Source organism: Oncorhynchus tshawytscha, linkage group LG08 (genome assembly GCF_018296145.1).
Source record: "Oncorhynchus tshawytscha isolate Ot180627B linkage group LG08, Otsh_v2.0, whole genome shotgun sequence".
NCBI lineage: Eukaryota > Metazoa > Chordata > Actinopteri > Salmoniformes > Salmonidae > Oncorhynchus > Oncorhynchus tshawytscha.
This window is the reverse complement of record NC_056436.1, coordinates 66,671,815-66,678,976: the sequence shown is the minus strand read 5'-3', so window position 1 is coordinate 66,678,976 and position 7,162 is coordinate 66,671,815.

The following is a 7,162-nucleotide window of genomic DNA, read 5'->3' as shown; positions in this document are numbered from 1 at the left end:
GTGATTGGTCAAAAGACCAATCAGTGGAAAAAAAGATCCGAAGTTTGCTGTCTTTATAAACGCAGCCAACGTGTCTGAATATCTGGTGAGAAAAAATCAATTTAGCCTAAAACGTAAATCAAAAGATTGTATTTATTTTTTCCTGACCAAAATGATTTCTGTCTGGACACAACAGAGATGCGGTATACAGACACACAGTGTTTAGAAGCAGTAAGTTTTGACCTTTTGCTCTCCTTAATCCACAAACTGTAAATCTGTCAATCTGTTTCACAGTCTACCACATGCATTTTAGTGTGGGGTTTTACCAGTTGGCCTATTCCCCCTTGAGACTGAAAAGATTTGGCATGGGTCCTCAGATCCTCAAAAAGTTCTACAGCTGCACCATCGAGAGCATCGAGAGCATTGCCTGGTATGGCAACTGCTCGGCTTCCGAGCAAGGTACTATAGAGGGTAGTGCGTACGGCCCAGTACTGGGGCCAAGCTTCCTGCCACCCAGGACCTCTATACCAGGCGATGTCAGAGGAAAGCCCTAAAAATGGCCATGGACTCCAGCCACTTCTCATAGACTGTTCTCTCTTCTACTGCACGGAAAGTGGTGACGGAGCACCAAATCTAGCTCAAAAGGCTCCTTAACAGCTTCTACCCCCAAGCCATAAGACTCTGGAACTGTTCATTAAATGGCTACCCAGACTATTTGCATTGTCCCCACCCTACCCCCCCATTTGTTTGCTTCTGCTCTCTCTGTTTATTATGCATGCATAGTCACTTTACCTCTACCTACAGTATATGTACATATTACCTTGACTAACCGGTGCCCCTGCACTGGAACCCACTGTTTATAGCCTCGCTACTGTTATTTTATTGCTGCTCCTTAATTATTTGTTTTATTTATATATATATATATATATATATATATATATATATATATATATATATATACTTTTTTTTCTTCTTAAAACTGCATTGTTGGTTTGTAAGTAAGCACTTCACTGTAAGGTGAACCTGTTGTATTCGGCGCATGTGACAAATCAGATTTGATTTGATTTGTAGATTTGAAATAGTCATCTACAACAGGGGTTCCCAAACTTTTTCCGATCAGGCCCCCATCCTAGCATTGGGGAACGTCTCGCACCCTGTCTATTTCTATGGGTACAAGTACTGTCCATGACACGAACCGTTGACACCCCTCTTGCTGGCAGATAGAACATTTTGCAGGTTTAAAGCTTATTTCATGCAGTTCTACACATTTTGTCATGGTGTGCAGAGAACATTTAGCAGTTTTAAATCAAATTTGATTTCTCACATGCGCCGAATACAGCAGGTGTAAGTACAGTGAAATGTTTAACTTACAAGCCCTTAACCAACAATGCAGTTTTAAGAAAAATAAGTGTTAAGTAAAAAAATAGATATGTAAATTAAAGAACAGCAGTAAAATAACAATAGCAAGGCTATATACAGGGGATACCGGTACAGAGTCAATGTGTGGTGGCAAAGGTTAGTTGAGGTAATTGAGGTAATGTGTACATGTAGATAGAGGTAAAGTGACAGTGCATGGATAATTAAAGCTCCTTTTCTTGCAATTCTATACATTTTGCCATGTCTAATGTGTATTAATGTGATATTTAAGTGACAAACATTACAACAAAATCTATGGGCTAAAAAACCTAGCTAAAAAACTTTTGGTGAAATGGGCTAGTTGATCTGAACATTTATGACAAGTTATGAATAATACCTCTCTAAGATATGCAATGACCAGTGATGTAAAATACTTGAAAGTACTACTTGTGGTTTTTTGGAGTATCTGTACTTTACTATTTATAGTTTTTACAACTTTATACTTTTACTTCACTAGATTTCTAAAGAAAATGATTTACGTTTTACTCCATACATTTTCCCTGACACCCAAAAGTACTTATTGCATTTTGAATGCTTCAGCAGGATAGGAAAATTGTCTAATTCAAATCAAATGTTATTTGTCACATGTGCTGACTACAGCATGTGTAAACCTTACAGTGAAATGCTTACTTACAAGCCCTTAACCAGCAATGCTTTAAATAAAAATAAGTGTTAAGTAAAAAATAGAAAATAAAAGTAACAAATAATTAAACAGCAGCAGTAAAATAACAAGCGAGGCTATATACAGGGGGTACCGGTACAGAGTCAATGTGGAGGCTATAAACAGGGGGTACCGGTACAGAGTCAATGTGGAGGCTATATACAGGGGGTACCGGTACAGAGTCAATGTGGAGGCTATATACAGGGGGTACCGGTACAGAGTCAATGTGGAGGCTATATACAGGGGGTACCGGTACAGAGTCAATGTGGAGGCTATATACAGGGGTACCGGTACAGAGTCAATGTGGAGGCTATATACAGGGGGTACCGGTACAGAGTCAATGTGGAGGCTATATACAGGGGGTACCGGTACAGAGTCAATGTGGAGGCTATATACAGGGGGTACCGGTACAGAGTCAATGTGGAGGCTATATACAGGGGGTACCGGTACAGAGTCAATGTGGAGGCTATATACAGGGGTACCGGTACAGAGTCAATGTGGAGGCTATATACAGGGGGTACCGGTACAGAGTCAATGTGGAGGCTATATACAGGGGGTACCGGTACAGAGTCAATGTGGAGGCTATATACAGGGGGTACCGGTACAGAGTCAATGTGGAGGCTATATACAGGGGTACCGGTACAGAGTCAATGTGGAGGCTATATACAGGGGGTACCGGTACAGAGTCAATGTGGAGGCTATATACAGGGGGAACCGGTACAGAGTCAATGTGGAGCCTATATACAGGGGGTACCGGTACAGAGTCAATGTGGAGGCTATATACAGGGGGTACCGGTACAGAGTCAATGTGGAGGCTATATACAGGGGTACCGGTACAGAGTCAATGTGGAGGCTATATACAGGGGGAACCGGTACAGAGTCAATGTGGAGCCTATATACAGGGGGTACCGGTACAGAGTCAATGTGGAGGCTATATACAGGGGTACCGGTACAGAGTCAATGTGGAGGCTATATACAGGGGGTACCGGTACAGAGTCAATGTGGAGGCTATATACAGGGGGTACCGGTACAGAGTCAATGTGGAGGCTATATACAGGGGGTACCGGTACAGAGTCAATGTGGAGGCTATATACAGGGGGTACCGGTACAGAGTCAATGTGGAGGCTATATACAGGGGGTACCGGTACAGAGTCAATGTGGAGGCTATATACAGGGGGTACCGGTACAGAGTCAATGTGGAGGCTATATACAGGGGGAACCGGTACAGAGTCAATGTGGAGGCTATATACAGGGGGAACCGGTACAGAGTCAATGTGCAGGGGCACCGGTTAGTTGAGGTAATTGAGGTAATATGTACATGTAGAGTTAAAGTGACTAAGCATAGATTATAAACAGAGAGTAGCGGCGTAAAAGAGGGTTCTGGATATGCAATGACCAGTGATGTAAAGCACTTAAGTAAAAATACTTGAAAGTACCACTTGCCGTGCGGTAGCGGAGAGAACAGTCTATGACTAGGGTGGCTGGAGTCTTCAACAATTTTTAGGGCCTTCCTCTGACACCGCCTGGTAAAGAGGTCCTGGATGGCAGGAAGCTTGGCCCCAGTGATGTACTGGGCCGTACGCACTAGCCTCTGTCGTGCCTTGCGGTCGGAGGCCGAGCATTTGACATACCAGGCAATGATGCAACCAGTCAGGATGCTCTCGATGGTGCAGCTGTAGAACCTTTTGAGGATCTAAGGACCCATGCCAAATCTTTTCACACAATTATCAAGAGACCATTGCTGGTCATCCCTACTGCTTCTGATCTGGCAGACTCACTAAATACTTGCTTCGTTTGTAAATTATGTCTGAGGGTTGCAGCATGCCCCTGGCTATCCGTAAATACATTTTAAAAAACAAGAAACCGGTGCCGTCTGGTTTGCTTAATATAAGGAATTTCAAATGATTTATACTTTTACTTTTGATACTTAAGTATATTTAAAACCAAAATATTTGACTTTTACTCAAGTAGGATTTTACTGGGTGACTCACTTTCACTTCGTTTTCTACTCACTCCACTCTATTCACTATTTCACTTCATTTTTCTTTTCAGAGTCATTTTCTATTAAGGTGTCATTACTTTTACTCAAGTATGACAATTGGGTACTTTTTCCCCACCACTGGCAATGACTGAAATGACAAGAAGAAAACTGATTATGCACGACCCAATTTCAAAATTGTATCTTGTGCATTCTACTATTACAACTTTCAAGAGTAAGTTGAAAGCCTGACTGAGTATCTTTAAAAAAAAACATTTCATTGTTTTTTTTGGGGGGGGATGACCCCACGCCGACTCCTACAAGATAATTCATGTGTCCCAGTGTCAACCACAAGGTGGTGCCTTAACATTTAAAAACGCACTGCATGTCCAAACACCATGTAACAGGCACAGCACTCATCCGAGTTGTCGAGGATGGAGATAATAAAAGCAAGATATTACTGCATAATTAAATAGAACACTTGTTTGATAACTCATTATTTGACAATGAAGAGTGTTAGTGTACAAGGTTTTGAAAACTGAATCTGTGTTCAGCCAGCACTATCGTGGAATGTGTAACGCTAACAGTATTTGTATTTTTTTACGTTTAAATTTTATTTACCCCTTTTTCGTGACATCCAATTGTTAGTTACAATCATGTCCTATCGCTGCAACTCCTCTACAGACTCGGGAGAGGTGAAGGTCGAGAGCCATGCTTCCTCCGAAACACGACCCTGCCAAGCCGTACTGCTTCTTGACACTCTGCTCGCTTAACCCGGAATCCAGCCGCACCAATGTGTTGGAGGAAACACCGTCCATCTGGCGATCAGGGTCAGCTTGCAGGTGCCTGGCCTGCCACAAGGAGTCACTAGAGTGCGATGGTACAGTGAAATCCCAGCCAGCCAAATCTACCCCCCAACCCAGACGACGCTGGGCCAATTGTGCGCCACCTCATGGGTCTCCCGGTCACGGCCGGCTGTGACACAGCCTGGGATCGAACCCGGGTCTGTAGTGGCGCCTCAAGCACTGTGATGCAGTGCCTTAGACCGCTGTGCCACTCCATCTTTAATGCTTAAACTTAACAGATTGAATAGACACTTTAGCGTCCTGTCCAGGGGTGTACTTGTACATCAAGCTTCATTGTGGCTTGAATAAGGCCTACTGAATAGTGATACAAATGCATTTTCTTTCATTCATTTAATGTTAAGAGTGTAGTGCTTCGCCCTCTTGTATATCTGTTGATATAGCCTTCATTTACTGAATCAATGTCCATGTCGTTTAGTGATATTTATTAGTGACTCCATGTCTTTATTTAGTAGGTAAAGGCCTTAGCCAGACCAATAAAGAAGTGTCAATACTGTTAAAATTACACGACACAAATAAATAGTGGATTACTGGAACTCCTATTAGACATAATTCAAGGGCATTCTTCAGTGTGACAGCAGTTTCGCATTTGGACAAGGCCTTTTCATAACTAACACATTTTTTTTGCCCGCTTTGAGGACAATACAGTGCCACTGACACGGCCTGCAACGGAAACATGCGGTCTCTCCTTCACTGCAGCCGAAGTGAGTAAGACATTTAAACGTGTTAACCCTCGCAAGGCTGCAGGCCCAGACGGCATCCCCAGCCGCGCCCTCAGAGCATGCGCAGACCAGCTGGCCGGTGTGTTTACGGACATATTCAATCAATCCCTATACCAGTCTGCTGTTCCCACATGCTTCAAGAGGGCCACCATTGTTCCTGTTCCCAAGAAAGCTAAGGTAACTGAGCTAAACGACTACCGCCCGTAGCACTCACATCCGTCATCATGAAGTGCTTTGAGAGACTAGTCAAGGACCATATCACCTCCACCCTACCTGACACCCTTGACCCACTCCAATTTGCTTACCGCCCAAATAGGTCCACAGACGATGCAATCTCAACCACACTGCACACTGCCCTAACCCATCTGGACAAGAGGAATACCTATGTGAGAATGCTGTTCATCGACTACAGCTCGGCATTCAACACCATAGTACCCTCCAAGCTCGTCATCAAGCTCGAGACCCTGGGTCTCGACCCATGTGCAACTGGGTACTGGACTTCCTGACGGGCCGCCCCCAGGTGGTGAGGGTAGGCAACAACATCTCCTCCCCGCTGATCCTCAACACTGGGGCCCCACAAGGGTGCGTTCTGAGCCCTCTCCTGTACTCCCTGTTCACCCACGACTCCTTGGCCATGCACGCCTCCAACTCAATCATCAAGTTTGCGGACGACACAACAGTGGTAGGCTTGATTACCAACAACGACGAGACGGCCTACAGGGAGGAGGTGAGGGCCCTCGGAGTGTGGTGTCAGGAAAATAACCTCACACTCAACGTCAACAAAACTAAGGAGATGATTGTGGACTTCAGGAAACAGCAGAGGGAACACCCCCCTATCCACATCGATGGAACAGTAGTGGAGAGGGTAGCAAGTTTTAAGTTCCTCGGCATACACATCACAGACAAACTGAATTGGTCCACTCACAGACAGCATCGTGAAGAAGGCGCAGCAGCGCCTCTTCAACCTCAGGAGGCTGAAGAAATTCGTCACCAAAAGCACTCACAAACTTCTACAGATGCACAATCGAGAGCATCCTGGCGGGCTGTATCACCGCCTGGTATGGCAACTGCACCACCCTCAACCGTAAGGCTCTCCAGAGGGTAGTGAGGTCTGCACAACGCATCACCGGGGGCAAACTACCTGCCCTCCAGGACACCTACACCACCCGATGCTACAGGAAGGCCATAAAGATCATCAAGGACATCAACCACCCAAGCCACTGCCTGTTCACCCCGCTGTCATCCAGAAGGCGAGGTCAGTACAGGTGCATCAAAGCTGGGACCGAGAGACTGAAAAACAGCTTCTGATGGCTCAAGGCCATCAGACTGTTAAACAGCCACCACTAACATTGAGTGGCTACTGCCAACACACTGTCAATGACACTTACTCTACTCCAGCCACTTTAATCATGGGAATTGATGGGAAATGATGTAAATATATCACTAGCCACTTTAAACAATGCTACCTTATATAATGTTACTTACCCTACATTGTTCATCTCATATGCATACGTTGATACTGTACTCTATATCATCGACTGCA